The following is a 10813-nucleotide window of genomic DNA, read 5'->3' on the forward strand; positions in this document are numbered from 1 at the left end:
TCTTAATATAACACCAGGAGGATATGTCAGTTCAGTCTTAACTCATTTGTGCAGTGTCTCAATTTTCTTCTTAATTAAACACAGAGACTGTTGATTTGGGGACAAAAATAGAATCTGATGATGTCTGAATTTCTTCCCAGAAAATATTTTGTCTTTGCCTTCAGATGCCAAGAGTGACATATGAATACAGCTCATAAGGGGGGAGGCAAAGAAATTTAAAAAAAGGAAAGGGAAGGGAAGGGAAGGGAAGGGAAGGGAAGGGAAGGGAAGGGAAGGGACGGGAAGGGAAGGGAAGGGAAGGGAAGGGAAGGGAAGGGAGGGGAGGAGAGGGAAGGGAGGGGAGGAGAGGGAAGGGAGGGGAGGAGAGGGCAAGGGAAGGAAAGGAAAGAAAGGAAAGGAAAGGAAAGGAAAGGAAAGGAAAGGAAAGGAAAGGAAAGGAAAGGAAAGGAAAGGAAAGGAAAGGGAAAAAAGAATGCAGAGCACTAGCCCTGCATGCATGGCTCAGTGGTTGAGTATTTACCTATGAACCATGAGGCCATTGTTCAATTCCCAGTTAGGTCATACGCCTGGGTTGCAGGTTCCATTCCCAGTGTGGGGTATGCAGGAGACAGCCAATTAATGAGTCTCTCTCATCATTGATATTTCTGTCTCTCTCTCCCTCTCCCTTCCTCTCTGAATCAATAAAATATTTTTTTAATTAAAAAGAATGGAAAGCACTGGCAAGTTATATAAACAGAAGGCCACATGGAGACATGCAAGAGTCAGGCTTTGCAAATTGGTTCACTGCCACCACCCACAAAAATGAGTCTTTTTCATTTCTGTCCTTGCTCTCTGCTCATCTAAATTTTGACCAATTGCCTCCTTATGATCTATGCAAGCTGTCATCCATGTCTTTACTTGTGGAGGCCTCCAATTTTTTATTATTATTATTTTAGATTCACTTGGAGAAGACTGATCAGCCAACTGGAGTCCTAGATGTGCTTTCCTAACTGAATATCTTGATCTAGCCCTGTGACTGTGTCTAGGGGCCAGGAATCTCCAGTCTGACTTCCCACTGCCAAGTCCACTGATATGAATGAGTTGCAAAGATACTGCTGTTTGCTGCTTTCAAGATCCTACATAAATTACAGCTAGGCTTACAATGAATTGCCCCAGTTAGTTGTTTTGTTTGTTTGTTCATTTTGTTTTCCTTTAATCTAGGTATAATTTGCCTCTGTTTTGAAGCAAAAGAATTTAGCTAACTAATATTTAAGGATTCTTTTCTTAAGATGATGGGATCATCCATCATTTGTATGTAAATAGATCCATGTAGTGTAGATACTTGAGTGAAACTTGTAATTTTTTCTTGATAGCCAGACAAGATGCATTGGGTAAAAGGAACTTCTGTAAATAGTTTATTAATGTGGTGGTAAAATGTGGAGGGAGGGGAAGCACTCTTTAGTCCTATAATTAGGTCTCAGTCTTTTAGTGAGTCTGTGCCTGCTGACTGTGAACTTCATCACAGTTATTTCTCACTTGTATTTCCCTGCCCCCGTTTGGGCAGGATGGTTAAAGAAGGCAGATAACGGGTATTTTTCCTTCTTTAGGTCAGTGAGGCTCTGGTTAACTATTGCCTCCTAAGAACAGGCCTTGTTAAGAAAATTATACTCTGGGTATTTCAAATGGTTCCTTTCTCCCACCGCTGCATGGAAGCATAAATGGATTTTTCTTTGATATTTACTGTGGAGACCTGGTTGAAATCCTCTAGGTAAATCTCACAGTATTGTGAGGGAATCTTTAGGACTGGGTCCCTCTCTCAGAGTGTCCCACTGAACCTCAGCAATTCATTAATTACAGGTCAGGTTTCCCCACTCAGGTTCCTGCTTCTGGTTTCCTCGTATTCTTATTTCTCCAAGAACAGCTGTTGATTTCTCTCAATCCATTCACCTTTAAATTTGTTGTTGGGACAGAGTGGCCACTTCCAAGTTCCTTACATGTGGGCTGGAAACTGGAACGTTGAATAATATTTGAAAACAGATTGTTCACATAATTATTTTTAACATGACCTCTGAGAGTTTCTTTACCCTATTAACTTGTGTGATTAGCAAATAAAACATTTATAATCAAGGTAAACTTCTGGTTAAAATGTCAGGGATTTTAAAGTGGTTAATTCTGAATCAAGGAGGCTAGTAAATGAAAACTTAGTGTAAAGCTGAGTTGGGCCTTCAAAGCTTCTATCATTCACTGAGGGGCCTGAGGTCACTTTTTCTGTTACCAACATTGTATCAGGCAAAGCACAGACTTTATTTTGATTTTAAACACAAGTCAGGGCTTAATCTTTTATTCTAATATCTACTTCTTAGTCACCACAAATAAGTTCTTTATAATATTCAAGTTTAATTATTTCCATCTATAAAATGAAACTAATGACCCTTTTACTCCTTACATTGTAGGATTATTGTGGAAGTGACCTGAGCCAATGCAAAGTGACCTACAAGTAAATAGGAAAGTCCAGCATCAATAACACACTCCAATCTCTTTTGGGATTATATGTCATGGTCCATGACACACTGGCCATGCATCTGATGTTAACACCTAATTCACTGCATATGGTTAATAATGCATGCTATGTCTTTAGTATTGAATTTCTGAGAAAAGTGAATTCTTTATCTCCATAGACATTTCACAACTGGCTTAGTAGTTGGCACATATTTGATAACAAATTCTTATTGAATATTTTCTGTAACAGGTGACATTTGAGTTAGGTATTAAAATCCAAGTAGTAGAAAACCAAGGATAATAGAAATGAATACTACTCAGGAGAAGCTAGGATATGCTGCAAGAACAAATGATCACTGTGCCTCTGTGGTTTCTCACCAACTAAAAGAAATATATTTTCCCTCCCTCCACCAAAAACTTTTAAAAACATATTTTTATTGATTTCAGAAAGGAAGAGAAAGGGAGAGAGAGATAGAAATATCAATGATGAGAGAGAATCATTAATCTGCTGCCTCTTACACACCCCTATTGGGAATCGAGCATGCACCCTGGGCATGTGCCCTTGACTAAAGTCGAACCTGGGACCCTTTAGCCCACAGACTGACACGCTACCCATTGAGCAAAATAAGCAAGGACCCTCTACTAAAGTTTGATGCAAGTCCAAGTGACTCTCTAGGACAGCAGTCCTATATATGCATGTCTGTTTTGGGCTCATGCTGCTCCATATAGCTTACCGAATGGTCTAAAAAGTTTACACGCTTAGTCAAAATATTGTTTAGACTATTGCAGCCAAAACATTACTAGTTTTCTTTCAATTCCTTGAGTATTCAAAGCTCATTTCTACACTACGGCTTTGCGCCTTATGTTCTGTGTGGAACACTCTAACTTCAATCTACACATGCCTAACTCTTCATGTTAATAAGCACCTCATTAGCAAGGCCATCTCATGACAACCACTCACACCATTCTCACTCCACCCCATCATTTTATCTTTTTGACTTAATGATATTTATTAACTTTTACTAACAATTTATACAGCCATGCATTTGCTTATCTTGTTCATTATCTCTTCTCCCCTCTTCCCTACATTCCTAAGGTACAAGCTCTACAGAGGAGGATCCTTATCTTTTTGTTTACTGATTTTGTCCCAGCAGCTAGACTAGTACCTGGCACCTAATAAACAATCAACATATACATTTTATGTGAATTAATTATTTGCAATAGCAAGCAGATATACTAGAGAATTCTAGGTCTACAGAATACCAGGTGGTTTCAAGGGAGTGCAAAACTTTTCTGTCAAGGTCCAGATAGTAAATATTTTAGGCTTTGCAGGCCAGATGGTCTCTAGCACAACTATTTAACTCGGCCCTAATTCTGCCATTATAACTTAAAAGAATATGTCAACATATGGGTGTAAAATGTATTACAACAGATTTTATATACAAAAACAGGCACCAGCTGGCCTTGGCCTGGAGCACAGTAAACTGACTTCTACCACTGAGCAAGGTGAGGGTCTGTGATGCTAAGGCCTGTAAGAATGCATTATTAAGTCAGGCTCTTTGGATTCAAGTCCTGGTTCTTCTACCAACCTCTTAAGCCTCAGAGACCACTTCTGTAAAATGAGGCTAATAATAGAACAGAGCATAGCTCAGACATAAGTGAGATTCCTTAATACAGTGCCCAGCACATAGTAAAACACTGAATAAATATTCACATTATACTTAAGAATAAGTTCCTATGAAGATGTTACTACAAAAGATTAAGTGACAGTGATGGCAATGGAAATACTAGTATGAATGGAGAAGAGCGGATGTAATTAATAAACTTGAGAAGTGAACCTGGCAGTTCCCAGTGACTATAGCCTGAGTTAATGATAGCAGCATCCTTGCATCATTGGAGCTCCCTTCTGCACTTTTCAGCCGATCGAAAGCATACTCATTCTTTAAGATGTAGCTCTAGTTCCATACTGTCTTTCAAAATCTTCCACAGAGATAATTATTTAACTAAATACATTATAAAGTGTTGTTGTTTTTTTTAAAATGCCTACTCTCTACTATATTCAGCTCTTAGGACGTTTGTCTTCCTCAGTGCATTCTAGAATCTTCAAGAGTAGGGATCATTTGTGTTGTTACCTATTTCTTTGTTTTTATCATTGCAAACTCCATTACATTTGCAACATTGATTCACACATATTTCACAGATTCTGATGAAATGATTGAATGAGGCAATAACTAATGATCTTTTGAAGTATGGAAGTTTTACTTCCTACTTGCTACAATCCCCCCTCAATAAAATATCCACAGATCAAACTTTATGGATCATAAACAATGGTTTGGTAACTTCACTTTTTGTTTTATCCCCAACATCTGCTTGCAGTAATGTAGCATCGTCTTGGCAGCTCACATGCCATTCCATAGGGACATGTCTCTCTCCATTCTCCATACCTCACCCCACAAAACCCCCATTGCCTGCCTTATGTGAGAGTTGGAAGCATAAAAATAACACAAAGTCCCTCTTATGATGATAATAATGGGAACAAAATGTGTTGGATGAAATATTACTGGCACAATGAGGTATGACCAGATGTTGTGTAATGCAAGAACCACCATAAAGTGATGAAGAACTCTACTCTGAGTCAGACTTGTATCTTTGAGAAATGTGTACTTTGAAAATCAAATAAATTAAAAATAAACACTCAATTCCCCCCCCAAATGATCTAAAAAGTTTAGACTATTGCAGCCAAAAGATTGTAAAATAAGTTTTTGGATTTTTTTTCAAGAAGAGGGGAATTTTAAAGAGATTACATCAATAAAGATTATTTTAGCATTTCTAATCATTATAAAAATTATATATACTTGTTTTATAGTACCTGAAAACAATACAGCTATGAGTATAAAAATAAAAATTTCTCTTTATCTTAATAATAAAAATTAACCACCATTAATATGTATATATAGTTACTCATATTTTCATATGGATGCTTTTATAAAGTAGCCATATACTTTTTCATTGTGGGATTTCCCAGGTAGTGAGATAGTTGGTTTTTAATTCCACTATTAGTAAAGAAGCAGAATTAACTTGAACTGGAGGGAGACCCAACTTATGACCTTGACTTCATTAAGATTGTTTGCTGACTACTCAGGCTGACCAACAAGAGCAATTTCATACATTCAGCTGACATGTCCCTACAATGTCTATTTCCAGGCATATCTGAACCCTGATAACTATTTCCCAGAATCTCCCCACCCCTGCAGAGAATCATTTGGAAGGCATAGTCAAGCTTAATGCATTTCTATTTGGGGATCTAATGTCTGGCAAAAAAAATCATATCTTTATCATTTATTTAATAGATAAATGGTTCTTATTCTTGTCTGATCCCCCAAAGCTTAGCAAAGCAAAGGCCATCCATTAATCATTTTGCCCTTTTGTGAAGTGAAGCCATCCAGTCTGTGAGGAATGAAGCTTCATCTTCCAGGCATGTGGCCTGACTCCATAAAACTTGGCACTGTAGTCTTGTTAAGAGCATTATAATTGGCATTTGTTGCAGGTATAGATGATGGCAGACAAGGCCTTTTTCCAACTTAGATGTCGCAACCTTAATAAGGTAGGAATAGCTTTGGAAGAGGGCATACAAGTTTATAAGGAAAGTGGCAAGTCCCAGCATGAGATCCCCTTGAGGCTCTTCACTTAGTGTTGGCATGTCTAAGGTTCTATTAAGAGGATTTTGTGTTACCTCAACCCTAGTATATCTAAAATAGAACCTTAGCTTCCCCAATCCCAAACTTTCTTGCTTCTAGTTCCCATCAACTATGCTTTTTTCCAGGCTTTAAGCTGTGAAGTCTGGGTGGACTCTGACCTGCATTTTTATGTCATCTCTGATACTCATAGGTCAACACATGACTCACAACTGCCAACTTCTTTGCATCCCTCAGCTGTCTCCACCACTCACACCTACTCAACTTACAATGACATTACTTCCAGCAGTCTGTTAACTGGTCCTTCAGGCCACAATCATTCCACATATGTTCCCTTTTATAAATAAATACCCTCAAATGTCTTTGCCCTCCCTCCATACATTTACTTGAAAGATGAGACACATTTTTTAAACAAGTATAACATTATTTCTCATTGGCTCTCAAGGGCAAACATGACTTGGCACAAACTCTCCTGTCTTATCTTCAACTATTTCTCAAAACCTCCTGCAGTTAGCTGTGTTTCCTTCCTACCAGTCCTTTCCCAATGAGTCTTTGCACATGATCATCCCAATGGAAGTTAAAATCTAGCTTTGTTCAAATTCCTGCTCCCACATTTATTTAAAAAATCATATATATATATATATATATATATATATATATATATATATATATATATATATGTGTGTGTGTGTGTGTGTGTGTGTGTGTGTGTGTGTGTGTAATCTGAGTGGCTCTTTTAGCTAGACTATGTTAGGCATGTGAGATATATCATTTATACCTGATCTCATGGCACTTCTATTTTGAGAACTATAAATACATGTAGATATATGTATACAGTCAAGACCCCAGCCCTCCGTGTCGCTGTTCCTCTTTCCTCAGCTTCTGTGGACAATAGTAGGTAATAGTTCTCATCTTAGTCTCTTTCCATGACTGCCCTTAGAAATAAGAGCGACTTTATCCATGGTCATGGGAAGAGTTCACATACAATGACTAGTTGGTGGATAGAAAAGGCCCTGGCTGCCTAAAGAGTAAAGGAATAGTTTGGATTTAAGGTGGACCCAACTCATCTTCATTTTCAAGTCACAGGAACCAGCATTCATCTTCCAGTCCAGATAAAACCAAGAGAAACTGGGTATCCACTGCTTTTATACCATGTCCATCCACATTTCACTTGGGCATAGAAATATTCACAGGGACTTCTGGCATCCACAGGACTGTAGCCATAATGCTCTGTGTTGCCATTCCACTCTGAGGTCTGCCATATCAAAGTGATACAGTTTCCACTAGTTGCAGGACCTCAAAGTAACATTCCCTTTCAGATAATGAAAAACTTCCCCCTCTTATACACAATCACAAGATAAAAGGGAAGCTTGCGGAAAGAGAAGTCATGGTAAAGTGACTTCTTTACAATTATTATCCTTGAAAAATTTTGTAATAAAATGAAAATAAATTAAAAAGCAATTTAATGCAGTATTTTAGTCATTGTTAACCATGCTATGTATAACTTCCCAATTTGTAGAAAGAAATATATACTAGTAGAAAATACTAAAACTGATTGAAAATAAATCCCTCCAAGCAGGCAAGAACAGCAATAAATAAAATGCAACCTTTTTTAAAAATAAAATTACTATGGAATTTTATGCAAAGCGACCCAAATTTTGGCATTTGGGATGACCACCTTATAAATAGGGGGACGATATGTCCTAGGTTGTAAGAACTAGTCCTGGTTTATAGATGTTGGTCTAGGGTAATTATTAAAAGTATCCTCTTTTTACTTCCATATTTTCCCATGTGTAAAAAAAAAATGTTACAGTCACTTTATAACATTGCCATAATAATTTACATCCAAGTTTTATATCTGCCATTTCAAAGTAATTACTATCATCCTCATTTTTAAACTTAAGTTGAAATTCACAGAACATAAAATGAGCCATTTAAAAATAAACTGGGGAACTTATATCCATATATGCATAGCCCATGGAGGCCTGGGAGGGGAAGGTGTGAGGTGGAGGGGGTCGATGGAAAAAAAACCACACAAATAAATAAAGGGGACATCTGCGATACTTTCCACAATAAAGATTAATTAAAAATAATAATAAAACTCAGTGGTATGTAGGACATGTCATTCATAATATTGTACACTCAAAACTTTTAGTTCCAAACATTTTCATGACCCCCAAAGAAAATCCTGACCCCAACCCCTGACAACCATTAATCTGTTTTCTGACTCTATGAATTTACCTATTCTTGATATTTTATATAAATAAAATCATGAAATATGTGGCCATTTTTATCTGATTTCTTTCACTTAACATGATACATTAAAGCACAAATCAGTACTTTATTTCCTTTTATAGCTGAATTAGAGGTCCAGTGCATGAAATTAGTGCACAGAGGCAGAATTCCTCAGCCCGGACAGCACAATCTGAGACCACAGGCTCCTAACCACTTGCCTGCCTGCCTACCTGATCGCCCTTAACCATTCTACCTGCTTACCTGATTGCCCCTAACTGCCTCTGCTTGCCGGTCTGATCACCCCCTTACTGCACACCTGCCAGTCTGGCTGCTCCCTAACTGTTCCCCTGCTGGCATGGTTGCCCCCTAACTGCTCCTCTGCTGATCTGATCACCCCTAACCACCTCTGCCTGGGCACCCACCACCATGGCTTTGTCCAGAAGGAAGTCAGACATCCAGAAGATATCTGGTTGAGCTTGTCTAATTATAAGTATAGATAATATTCCTTTGTGTGGATAGATCCCATTTTGTTTATGCAAAATCCATTAGTGGAAAGTCGGGTTGTTTCTTGCTTTTGGTTATTGTGATTAGTGCTGTTATGCCAGTATTGATTGATTTATTCATTCTATTGCAAAATCTATGATGTCATTCTTCACAGATGAAAATGTTTAAGAACATCTTTGTTTTTAATATGAATGATTAATTTTGTCATTAACATGAAAGTAAAAATTTAATGCATAGACTCATCTGTGAGTTTCCTGACCTTCTCAAAAGATAGGGACCATACTTTGCACTTGTGGATCTTAGATTGCAGTAAGAAAAATATAATGCTTTAAACATGCAGCCCCATGTGGACGATGCTATGTCAGATTTTATATATTAGTATACCCTGCTCTCCCACTAGCCTATCTTAAGTTTGTTTGAAACCCTCCAAATATCTCTAGCACATGGAAGATACCATGTTCAAATTGAAGAGAGTAAACCTCTCATTTCAAAGAAAAACAGTTCACTTAAAGGAAATAGATTCTATATGTTTCTGACATAGATCTGCCTGGTCCATCAAGTTATTTTCTGAGACCTCTTTGATGTTCTAAAGGATCCAAAAGCTTTCTTGTAAAGAATTAGGACAATCCATCAAACTCAAAGCCAAGTTGATTCAACCAAACAGGAAAAACATGAAGATTTGGGTTTTCAGTGGCTCTGGCTGATAACCAGACATTTGATCATTACTTAATCTTCAGTCTCTTTTGCTCATGTGGGTATAACATTATGGTTATCTAAAGAACAATTAATAAAATTGTATAAAAGCAGTTTAAAGACATAAAACTCTATAGTCAGCAAGGGATGAGGGAAGTGTAATATTTTATCTTATTTATCCATTTATATTTTCCCAAGAAGAACTCTAAGAAAATATTTTGTACACAGCAAGTGCTAAATAAACACATTTTGAACTGAATTTTCTTTACCATCTTCCATCTCTCTCCATGTATGAGTGATTTAAATTTTATAAAATAAAGTCAGAGTGCAAAAAGGTTTATGATGAAAAAATTATGTACATAGAATGGATTCAAAATTTTGAAAGTCTCCTCATTCATAGGCATTTGAAATTTTTTATTCTCACTATAACAGTGGTAAGGGAGGGATAGGCAGAAACTCTTGGAAGTTAATCATTTTGGGTTATGATTTATTTTCTTTTTTAAAAAAATACATTTTTATTGATTTTAGAGAGGAAGGGAGAGGGAGAGAGATAGAAGCATCAATGATGAGAAACATCACTGCTTCCTACATGCCCCCAACTGGGGATTGAACCCACAACCTAGGCATGTTGCCCTGACTAGAAATCGAACTGGGACCTGCTATTCATAGGTTGATGCTCAACCAATGAGCCATGCTGGTTGGGCTTGATTTCTTTCCTGTTATTTAATAAGCTACTTGGCAAGGCATTTCCTTCCTGTGTCTCCATGCCATCTTCTACCAAAAGGGGTTACTAATATCCTAAACCCTGGGGATATTGTGGGATGATAGCTCTAAAATTACCCGGTATGCTCTATAGCACAAAGCTAGTTGTAATAAATATTGTGTTCCTCATATTTTCCTTTTCTGACCATTTATGTTGGGATGGGAATTGAGAAGTATAAAAAATTTGGTTTTTGCTCCTCCGCTTCTCTCTGCTCTCCTTACCTCTCCTCCCCTCCCCTTTCCATTTTTCCTTCCTTTCTTTAAATATCAAAAACACAAACCCAGGGGAAAATCTAAATGTGACTGCTTACAGACTATGGGAGGACATTTTAAGACTGTTATATTCTGTTCAGAGCCTCATCTCATGTATAAATGCCAAGAACTCTGTTTTTTTTGTGTGTTTTTTTAGTCTGTTTCAATTCCTTCTCTCTCTTCCTCTAAAATCA

Source organism: Pipistrellus kuhlii, unplaced genomic scaffold (genome assembly GCF_014108245.1).
Source record: "Pipistrellus kuhlii isolate mPipKuh1 unplaced genomic scaffold, mPipKuh1.p scaffold_m20_p_6, whole genome shotgun sequence".
Taxonomy (NCBI): Eukaryota; Metazoa; Chordata; class Mammalia; order Chiroptera; family Vespertilionidae; genus Pipistrellus; species Pipistrellus kuhlii.